Source organism: Tupaia chinensis, unplaced genomic scaffold, assembly GCF_000334495.1.
Source record: "Tupaia chinensis unplaced genomic scaffold, TupChi_1.0 Scaffold138441_1, whole genome shotgun sequence".
Taxonomy (NCBI): Eukaryota; Metazoa; Chordata; class Mammalia; order Scandentia; family Tupaiidae; genus Tupaia; species Tupaia belangeri.
Window position 1 is genome coordinate 390,537 of NW_006198338.1, and position 12,105 is coordinate 402,641.

A 12,105-nucleotide genomic window follows, 5' to 3' on the forward strand; every position below is an offset into this window, starting at 1 on the left:
CCCTCTGCTTCTCTCTGGTGAGCACATGTGCTCTCTAACTATAAAAAGGAAAACAAAGGACCTGTGCCTGTAGACCTCTACAATAAGTTGACCAAGTGGGTCTCTTTTTGTCAGACCCAGTTGGGTCTTTGCTTTCGGTATTCAGGCAACATACTCTCCTTCACACAGGTGGCTGCTACTTACTCCACGGCCCTGATCTCAAACGGCAGAGATAAAGCATGCGTTCATTCGTTCATAACTCTATCCCTGAAAATGCTTCAAGCATAGAACGCTTCAGCGACTGTCATCGCTTTGTGAAAGAAGCACAAAGAATTAAGTCAGGCAAGGCAATCGTCCAGCCAAAATACGGAGAGACTATAATCTCGCAGTGTTTTGTTTGTCTGATCCAGTTTGTTTGTTTGGCTCTAAGAGTAGTCAGGAACACTGCCTGCTTACAATCCAAGATAACAATCACAATATTGGTTTGAAGGGTTGAATGTGTGAAATTGTGGTTAATACAGTTTTGTATTTTTCACTGCCTTGTCAGGAAATGCATGCCACATTGTATGCAAGGAGAACCGATTAGATCTCAACCTTCTGATGGTCCTTTATTTCCAGAGCTTCCTATTGATGCCTCTTCCTTTTTGTAGGGTTATAGGTCTATCTCAAACCTCCGAATGAAATTGGAGGTAAAAAAGTCTAAACAAAATAGCAACAGACCAAACTAAGCGATGTACAAAGTGTACAACTTGACCAAGCTGGATTTGAGGACGATGGGTTTTCACTACGGAACTCTGTCGTTTATCACATGAAGAGAATAATGGAAAAAAAAATCAGAAGATGGTATGATCACATCAGTAAATGTAGGAAAATTGTTTTACAAAATTCAGCATGCACCATGGAACGAGCAAAATACTCCAACTCCGCTGATGGGAGCAAAAATTGCTGCAACTGCTTTGGAAAATGGTTTAACATACACTGAAGTACAACATATGCATATCCTATGGCTTACTGATTCTACTTGAGATATATATATGTGTGTGTGTGTATGTATGTATGCACATACATATATGTATGTATGCTTTTATTATATATATGGTATATATAATATATATGTATGTACACTTGTATTATATATACGGTATATAATATATATATACACATTACTATATACACACATATATGTATGTACGCTTGTATTATATATAGTATATATAATATAGATACATATATATACATATACATATATACACAATTCATGAACGATATGCACTACAATGTTCATTGCAGTGCTATTTCTTACAAAAGCCTATAAACTACGCAAATGCCCCTCGACATTAGGATAGATAAATAGATTCTGGTATAGTCGCACAATGGAATACACTGTAGCAATGAGAATAAACGATCTACAATTATGCAAAGTAGTACAAATCAATCCCATAAACAGATGCTGCACCAAAACACCCCAGACACAAAGACAAGCTTACTATCTGATTTCATTCCCATAAAGAACCCAAAATCATGTATTATAATGGAAGTAAAAAAATTGGGGGCCAGGTCCACAGCCTGGTTAAGAGAGCTCGATTCCGCACGCCAGCTGCAGTGCGAAGGCTTGAAAAGCATGCTGGGATAACTGTCTGCAGGAGGGAAGAGAAGGTCCAGGGGACCTGGCAGTGTTTCCGCCGCCAACGCCACCGCCACCGCCGCCGCCAGGGCTGCAGCCTGAGCTGGAGGAGGGAGAAGCCAGGAAGGAAATGCGGCGGTGGCTGCAGGGGCGGCAGCGACGTCAGCCTTCCTAGGGAGGGGGCGCACGGCGAGAGAGAGGGGGCGCACGCCGGGAGAACTCGCCTGCAGCCCAGAGGCTGCTGGGCCGGAGTGGAGGTTGACCAGCTGCTCGTTCAGGTTGTAGAGCACGCACTGGTCGTGCCCCGGGAAGCAGTGGAGCTTCCTCCTTCCCACGCCGCGGCCCCAGCCCGCAGCCCCGCGCTCCTGCAGCTGGCAGATGGGACTCTCCAGCCGCAGCTCACTCGGGGCTGGGAGGTGCGGGTGACGCCGGACCGCATCACTGAGGACGCGCTTGCCAAGGTGCCATTCGGCCTCGGACAGAAGCTCTTTTCCGGGGGCGTCCTCGTGGATCTGTCCAAAAGATAGGACGGGCAGAGTCTCCCAGTCCCAGCTCTGTGCTGTCCCCTGCAGCAGCACGCACGCTCGGATGGGATCTCACCTGTCTGGAAGTGGCTTTTTAGTATTTTACTTGAACTCCTTTCCTTCCCATCAAAATACAGGAATCTTCTACTATTTGTGAAAAAAGCTATTTAAAATTCATCTGGAAGTATCATGTTTAAGGGAAAAGATGGAAGTCGTTATAGTTTCTCTGTAAATTGTTTAATCTCATGATTTTTGGGGGGGAGAGGAGAAATTTTTGCTATATAGGCGCGTGTGCTCACGAGAGAGACAGAGAAAGAAAGAGCAAGAAATCACCTCCCTGGGGAATGGCCACTCCACAATCCCTTATCCATTCTCTTCTCGGGATTTTGGGCACCCACGCACCTCTTGTAAGTTTTTAAGCCGTGGGGAGTCTAACAAAGTAACCATTACTGCTAGTCTCTGGTTTATCTTTCTTTCTTTTTTTTCTTTTTTGGTATTTTTTTTATCTTTGGTTTTTGTTTTGTTTTGTTTTGTTTTGTTTTTGAGAGGTTTTTGCTATAGGGCGCATGCGCTCGCCAGCAGACAGAGACAGAGAGATAGAAAGAGAGAAATCACCCCCCAGAGGGGATGTCCACGCCGCAATCCCTTCTCCTCCATTCTCCTCTCGGAATCTTGGGCACTGCACGCACACACGCCCGGTGTAAGTTTAAGCCACCAGGTCTGGGACTCAAACCTGGTCGACTACGTGGGAGTCCAGCGACATAGACATTACGCTAACTGCTGGTCCCCTTTTTTGGTTTGTTTTTGGTTTTTTTTTAAGAATTTTGGGTTGGCAGGCTAGCAGGTGGTATAATGGTTTGAGGCACCGGATCCCACGTGGCCAACTGTGAGGTTCAATCCCAGACCCAGGGGCCTTAAAACGTGCTAGGCATGGGAACCAGCAGTTAGCGTAATGGCTATGTCGCTGGACTCCCACGTAGTCGACTGCACGTAGTCGACTGCAGTTCGTGTCCCGGACCCGGTGGCTTAAAACTCATGCCAGGCGCGTGTGCGTGCATGCCCAAGATCCCAAGAGGAGAATGGAGGAGAAGAGATTGCGGCGTGACCATCCCCCCTGGGGGGGGATTTCTCGCTTTCTGTCTCTATGTCTCTCTCTGTCTGTCTGGCGAGTGCACGCGCCCTACAGTGAAAAAAAAACGTGCTAGGCATGTGTGTGCATGCCCAAAATCCCAAGAGGAAAATGGAAGAGAAGGGATTCCTGCATAGCCATCTGCCCTGGGGATTAATTTCTCACTTTCCCTGTCTGTCTCCCGCAAGAGTACATGCCCATGACTTATAGCAAAAACAAACAAACAAACAAACAAAAAAAAACTAAAACAAATTGAGCTGGGGCATTCACACTTTTGTTTTCATAGTTAGAAAGCAATAAGGCAAGCGTGCTTTCTACTGATTGTTTAATGAGAGAGGCACACAGTAGTGTGTATTGAATCAAACGGGAGGCCAGTGCTTGTGTGAGAATCTGGACTTCAAACCTGCAAAAGGAAGGTGCAAAAAGATTTGGGCCCCACCCCATGGGGGTCTCTGTGACAGTATTTCCCTAAAGGAATATAGTATAGTTATTATATTATAATATAAAGGAATACAATATAATTATTATAATATAAACCAGAAGCCATACAGCTCCAGAGTAATGCATTCCAAGAGGGGACAGAAATGAAGGGAGATGCGAATGTTGCTGTTTCTGATGACCCCTTCTGATGACCCCTCAGCACCGCCTGAGCTGAGCTTGGCTGAAAGCCTGTGGGTGTCCAAACCTCCGCCTCTCTTCCATGACGGAGCACCTTATCCTCCCCTTTGCTTATCAGGGACACCTGTAACCAGTCAACACCTCAGCTACCTCCTTGGAAATTTAAGCGACCCAAAAGAAGAATGTACAGGAAAGAACCACTTCAATAATGAATGCTATTAAGCTATGCCCCATGTGATGCTTTGCCTATCACACGAGTAAGTCCTGTGTGATAAATGTAAAAACAGATGGTAGTCTGGTCGACACATGGCATAGTGGTTAAGGGCTCTGGACTCCCACACGGCCGATTGCAGTTCGAGTCCCGGACCTGGTGGTTTGCTTTCTCACTTTCCCTCCCTTTCTTGCTTTCTCACTCTGTCTCTGTTCAATTTAAATCAATTTATTAATTAAATTAAATATGTCTTTTAAGAACAACAGGTAATAGTAGTGCAAGTGACTCTGCTAAATACGAAGATTAAAAAATGGAGAAATGAAAGTATAACTACTACAAACAAATAAAATGGAAAAACCGACCAGAAAGTAGATGGGAAAAAACAAAACGTAACCCCGAAATTAAATGTTGTGGCGAAGGTTGCCAGTATTGCTCACAGTAGGGGCAGAGTAGTAAAAGTTTCTGCTCGGGCATGTACATCAAAAGCTCAGCTCAGTACTGAAAAAGTACTCCAGAGTAAGGGCGTGGGTCACGCAAAAGCTCAGGAAGTGTTCAAAGTCGCCCAAGGCACAAAAGAAGCAACGCGAAACCTCGACTTCCAAAAATGCACCTTCAAAAATCCATTTCACATGTTGAAACCAGACTCCTAGCTCAGGTTCCCTTCGCCCCAGGCTCATTTAAAACCCCAGGGGTGCAGGAATGAAAAAAAAAATGACTCTTCTGTGAAGACAGGACTTGGGAAAATGCAGAGTGGCAAGATGGCATCCAAGCCCCAGTCTCACTGCACCCCTACCTGTTCTGGAGGTGAGGCCCTTTCAGAAGATCAGAATCCCTCCAGAGGTCCTGAAGAGGCCAGCCGTGAGGTTCGGGACACTAATGAAATGCTTGTGTCTGGTGAGCAGACATTGGACAAAAGAGCCCAAAAGCACTATCTCTGTTTACATGACCCTCAATCAAAAGAAATTCAACTTCCGGTGCTTCAGTGTGTAGCATTGATAACGCAGGTGATCTGGAATCTTCCAGCTCTGAGTGGAGGTCTTCTGAAAGCTTTGATTTTCCTCCAGACAGTATGCATGCACCTTTCACCTCCTCCATTTCCTCCTCTTCAAAGGAAGAGAAGAGGCTCAGTAATTCCTTGAAAATGGAAGTCTTTTCCAAAAATGTGTCTAAATGCCTTCCGCCAGATGGCAGGACCATATGTATGGGGACATTGTTGGAAGTTAAGGCACCTGGATTCCACATAGCTTACTGTGTAGTTGAAGTCCCAGACTTGGAAGCTTGAAAAACATGCTGGGTGTGTGTACAGGCATACTCAGAATCCCAAGAAGAGAATGGAGAAGAAGGGATTGTGGTGCGGCCAAATTCCCCCCAGGGGGAGTAATTTCTCATTTTCTTTCTCTCAAACAAGACCATATACCTTATGGCAAACTAAAAAGAAAAAGAAAGACTATAAAAAATATGATAAAAGAAGAAATGTTGGACCAGCCTTATAGCCTAGTGGTTAAGGGAGCTGGATTTCATATGGCTGACTACTGTTCAAATATTGGTCCCAGTGTCATGAAAAACACACCAGGCAGGTGTCCATGCATACCCCAAATTCCAAAAGGATGGAGAAATGGAGGAGAAAGGATTCACGGGGGATGCTTTCCTTCTCTTTTTCTCTTTGTCTCTCCATCTGTCTTTAGCCAGCACAAAGGCCCTCTAGCATTAAAAAAAAAAAAAAAGTTTAGGACTAGCAGATGACTTAGAAGTTATATTGCTGGACTCCCACATGGCTGACCATGGTTTGAGTGCCGGACCCGGTGGCTTCAAGCTCATGCGGGGCGTGTGTGCATGCATTCCCAAGATCCCAGGAGAAAAGAAGAGAAGGGATTGTGGTGTGGCCATCCTCCCTGGGGGGTGAATGTGCATGTCCTCTAGTAAATTTTTTATAATTTCTTTTAAAATATCATTAATAAATATAAAGTACCTAGGTTAAAACACAAAAAGGCAAAAATTTTAATAAAGAAAATTACAAAACTTTGTTTAAAGCCATTATACCTGGGACCAGAAGATGGTGTAATGGCTAGGTCACTGGACTCCCATGTAGTCAACCACAGTTCAAGTCCCAGACCTGGTAGCTTAAACTCACGCCGGGCACGTGTGCATGCGTGCCCAAGATCCTGAGAGGAGAATGGAGGAGAAGGGATTGTGGTGTGGCCATCCTCCCTGGGGGGAAGGGGGAATTTCTTGCTTTCCATCTCTGTCTCTCTCTGTCTTTCTGGTGAGCGTGCGCTCCCTATAGCAAAAGACTCAAAAAAATTATACCTAAATAGCTGTACAGCTATGTCATATTTGTGTTTTAGAAGACTGAATATTAAATGATGTCAGCTTACCACAAATTGACTTAGAGATTCAATAAAATTATTACAAAAATTTTGCAAGGTTTTTCTGTGATTTACAAGCTGGTCCTGAAGTGTGTTTAGAATGCAAATGCCTATAAATAGCCAAGATATTGCTAAAGAAGATCAATGTGGAGTCTTTCCTAAGCAGATCTCAGTAATTATTATAAAACTTTGGTAATTAGGACCAGCAGATGGTGTAAAGGTTTCATTGCCGGATTCCCAAATGGTCGACCATGGTTTAAGTCCTGGACTTGGCGAATTGAACTCACACCAGGTATGTGTGCATATGTGCCCAAAATCCCAAGAGGAAAATGGAGAAGGAATTGTAGAGTGGCCATGCCCCCCTCGAAAGGTGATTCCTCACTATCTGTCTCTCTGCCTCTTTCTGCCTCTCCAGCGAGCACACATGCTGTATAGCAAAAATTTCTCTTAAAAAAATAAAAACAAAAACAAAACTGTGGTAATTAAGATCTCATAGTTTTTCAGTCAGTGGGTGGTATAGAGGTTAAAGTGTCTGAATTTCATATGGCCGACTATGCAGTTCAAGTCCTGGACCTTGTGGCTTGAAAATTCATGCTGAGTGCATGTGTGTACATGCCCAAGTCCCAAGAATAGAATGGAGAAGGGATTGTGTCATGAGAGATTGATTTCTCACTATTTCCTCCCACCTCACGCATGTGTGGAGAGCAGCTAACCTGAGCAAACATGGCGACCTTTAGACACATGCAGAAATGTGCTTCCATGAGCTTCACTTGCATGGCTATGAACGCATTTGCATATGAAAATGCTATCTGCCTGTTGTTGTCTACCCATACTGCAGAGCAATATCAGGCTAAAGGAAGCCACATGTGTTTATCAGATTTTGCCCAAAAAAGATTAGAGAAATTACATGGCACCAGTCATTTTTGCACTTTCAGTTGATTTACATCCAAAAACAACTGGCTTTGCATTCCATTTCCTTTTTCCCCATTTTCTACCCTATAAAATAATAAACCCGAGGCTGGTTCAAGGTTGCAGCTTTCTCCATCAGAGAAGTTGGGCCCACCTGGTCCTCACTTTTCTATACTTGTATGTCTTTGTGTGTTTGTTGTTATGTTTATTTCTAATCCACAGCTCCCACACACAGAATTTGCATTCTGGCCAGTGGGTCCCAGCACACATGTCCTATAACAAATAGAAACAAACAAAGATCATGTGGTTTTACACTAAGAATGGCAAATAAATCAAAAGAATCAAAGACAGAACCCAGAAGCATGTCCATTTGTAGCTGGAATTTGTTCTGCAATTGAGTTGGTATTGCAGCTCAGTGAGGAAAGAAAGAAAATTGTTTTTTTCAAAAATTCTGAGTCACTTGATTGTATGAAAAATAATTTAGCCCTTAGGGTGGTTAATTCTGCATCACCTTGACTAGGCCACAGGTTATCCAGACATTTGGCCAAGCTATATTCTCTGTGTGTGTCTGCGAGGGTGTTTCTGGATGAGATGAACATTTAAAACAGTAGACTGATTAAGGCAGATTGTCTTCCCTATGTGTATTGGCCTCATCCAATCAGTTGAAGGCCTCAATAGAACAAAAAACTGAACCTTCCGAAGTAAAAAGCACCCCTGGAACATTGGTCTTTGCCTTCGAACTTGAACTAAAGCATTGACTCTTGAGTCTTGAGCTTGCCAGTTTTCATTTTGGAATTTTTTTTTTTTAATTTTAGAGATATTTTTGCTATAGGGTACATGTGCTTGCCAGAGAGACAGAAATGGACAGAAAGATAGAAAGCAAGAAATCACCCCTCAGGGCAGATGGCTACACTGCAATCCCTTCTTCTTCATTGTCCTCTCTGTATTTTGGACACACATACATGCACACGTGCCCAGCATAAGTTTCAAGCCATTAGGTCCAGGAGCTGAACCACAGTCAACTATGTGGGAGTCCACTGATGTAACCATTATGCCATCTGCTGGTCCCTCATTCTGGAAATTACTCTGTGAATTCTCCTGGGTCTCTAGTTTGCTTGCAGATATTAGGATTTCTCAGGCTTCATAATTATGTGAGCCAATTTCTTATAATGTATACACACATACGTGAAGGGACCCTGAAAGTTTATAGATACTGTGTGTTATGAAAAAAATATGCAATTATTTCAATTTTTTGCACGAAAATGAACTTATACTAGCATGTTTTAATATGACTGAACAAGATTTAGTTTGAGGCATTAGACATGCCACTGGCACTGGGACTTACTTGAACCATGGTCAGCCATGTGGGAGTTCAGCACCTTAACCACCCTGACACTTGCTGGTCCCTATTTTTTATCTTTGAGTTCCATTTTTTGCCATAAACCTTTTGAAGTTGTCTGTGTGTGTGTGTGTGTGTGTGTTTTGTTTCTCTTGAAAACCCTAATATATCTATTTATACCTTACAAAAAATTATTTCCAGGTAGATTAAAAATGTAAACATGAAGGACCAGCAGTTGGCATAATGTCTATGTTGCTGGACTCCCATGTGGTCGACTGTGGTTCAAGTCCCAGACCCAGTGGCTTAAACTCATGCCAGGCACATGTGCATGGGTGTCCAAGATCCTGAGAGGAGAATGGAGGAGAAGGGATTGCAGCGTGGCCATCCTCCCTGGGGGGTGATTTCTCGCTTTCTGTCTCTCTGTCTCACTCTGTCTTTCTGGTGAGTGCATGTGCCCTATAGCAAAAACCTCTCCAAAAAAAAAAAAAAGTAAACATAAGAGGACAACCATAATACTTTGAAACAATAATATAGGAGAACATCTTTTTAACCTCAGAATAGGGGAGGATATCTTAAACAAGAAACAAAATACACTAATCTTTTTTTTTTTTTTAATTTGCTATAACGCATGTGTGCTCACCAGTGGGAGAAAGAGAGAGGGAGAAAGAGAAGTGAGAAAACACCACATAGAAGGGATGAACATGTCACAATTCCTTCTCCTCCCTTCTTGTCTTAGGACTTTGGACATGCACACACACATATTCAGGATGTTCTCAAGCCACCAGGTCCAGGAATTGAACCATACTGTCAGCCATGTAAGATCCAGCTGCCTTAACCACCACACTCCCAGCTGAGCTAAAAAGCAATAATCTTTAAGAAAAGGACTGGTAAATCTTTAAGCAAAGAAACATTAGAATGAGAAACCTCTCATTAAAGGGCATCATAAAGAAAACAAGAGAAAAACTGAGCGAAGATATTTTCAACATATATAGCTTCAACGTTTTTATTTTTTTAATTTTTGAGAGGTTTTTCACTATAGGGCGCGTGCACTCGCCAGACAGACAGAGAGAGACAGAGAGTCAGAAAGTGAGAAATCACCCCCCAGAGGGGATGGCCACGCCGCAATCCCTTCTCCTCCATTCTCCTCTCGGGATCTTGGGCATGCATGCACACGTGCCCGGCGTGGGTTTTAAGCCACCGGGTCCGGGACGTGAACCGCAGTCAACTACATGGGCGTCCAGCGACATAGCCATTGCACTAACTGCTGGTTCCCAGCTTCAACATTTTTATACCAAATATATAAAAACATCCTGAAAACTGTAAGATGTAAACACCACATTATTTAAAAACAGATAAAGGACTTGAATATTTTCTTCACAAACACACACACACACACAATCCAAATGGCCAATAAACATAGGGAAAATGCTTAATCTCATTATGACCATTAAAATTAAAAACCTTATGAGCTGAACAAACACAATTCTCTAAGGAAGACATATGAACAGCCAAAAAATAAATATATAAAAAGCTCAACATCCCTCATCTTAAGGGAGATGCAGATCAAAACCACAATGAGATATCGCCTAACCCCAGTCAGTATGGTAAAGACTAAAAAAAAAAAAAAAAAAGAATTGACAAGTGCTGGCAGAATTGTAGTGAAAGAGGAACTCTCCTACATTGTTGGTGGAAATATAAACAGGTTCAGCCACTGTGTAGAACAATATGGAGGTTCCTCAAAGATCTTCAAAAATAGCTACCATATGATACCACAATTCCACTCCTCACTATCTACCCAAATAGATGTACACTCAGTTGGAAAAATACTTGCACATTCATACTTATTGTAGGATTATTAACAATTGCTAACACAACCCAAATGTCCATGAACAGATGGATTGAAAAAAAGATGGCACATATACTGTATGAAATACTACTCAACTTAAAAACAACAAGATCCTGCCATTTCATAGAAAGTGGAAAAATATAGAAGATTTATTGCTGAATGAAGCAAGCCAGGCTATGAAAGAGAGACATCAAATGACTACACTTACTGTATACCGAATATTTGTACTCTATGGCTAAAATTGAAAACTTAGAGGATATAGAAGCATGGAAAATGGTTGCGGATACTGGAGACAGTGTGGGAAGAGGGTGGGGGCAGGGAGAGTGTGAGGAAGGAAATTAAAGAGAAAAATAGGCAAGACATTAATGGGACACAGAAATAGATTATTATCTGTTGATGATAATGTGTATAGTATCCTCAACTGGACTGGTGTAAAGTGTATTCATGTTGGCTAAATTCACTTTACAAACTAAGTGATATACAGTGATTGAATATTATAAAGTAAAAATATAAGTAAATAAATAAATAAAAATCTAATGAGATGTTTATTTACACTCACTAGATTTTTAAAAATCTAATTTGTCAGGGCCAGCTGGTGGCATGGTGGTTGAGGGCACTGGATTCCCACATGGCCAACCGTGGTTCAAGTCCTGGACCTGGCAGCTTGCTTTCTCACTTTCTCTCTTTCTCTCTCTCTCTCGCACTTTGTCCCTCTCTGGTCAAATTAAAATAAATAAATTACCTAAATAAATAAAGTTAAAATAATTCTTTAAAAAAATCTAATCTGTCAATATCAAATGTTGGAAAGAGTTTTGTAGCTACAGGAATTTTCTTATAATACTGATAGACACCTAGGTTAGTCTAATCACCCTGGAAAGAGTTTGGCTTGCCTCATCAGATTGAATGTGTGTATTCTCTGTGATTCAGCAATTTCATAGATGGAATCCCACGTAGTATACCAGAAGATGCTGGCCACGGCAGCACTGTTCACAATAGAAAAGTTTCCAGAACAACTCCAACAACCACCAACAATGTAATGGCTAAACAAATTGGGATGTAAGTTATGCAACTGAGTATACAGTAGTGAAAATGAACGCTCCATGACTATACTCATCAATGCAGATGACTCACAAATACAATGTTGAGCCAATGAGCCAGACATAATCTAATAATATGTAGTATCACTCCATTGATATAAAGCCCAAAACAAGCAGAGCTGTTTACGTATATGGCAAAATTACAAAGAAAAGAACAGGTGAGGCCTTCATATATAATGGATCTGGGGACCAACAGTTGGCGTAATGACTATGTCACTGGACTTCCATGTAGCCGACCTTGGTTCAAGTCCCTGGCCCGGTGGCATAAACTCACGCCAGGTGCGTGTGCATGCGTGTCCAAGATCCCGAGAGGAGAATGGAGGAGAAGGGATTGCAGCATGGCCATCCCTCCTGGAGGGTGATTTCTCGCTTTCTGTCACTCTGTCTCTGTCTTTCTGGCGAGAGCATGCACCCTAGAGCAAAAACCTCTCCAAAAAACAGGAAAAATCTGAAGAGTTTACCT

At 42.4% G+C, this 12,105-nt stretch overlaps 1 pseudogene; it reads left to right on the plus strand.

Moving 5' to 3' along the window:
• Positions 1-218: 218 nt before the first annotated feature.
• LOC102498166 (PWWP domain-containing protein 2A-like) overlaps positions 219-12,105 on the plus strand; it is a 34,971-nt pseudogene continuing 23,084 nt past the window's right edge.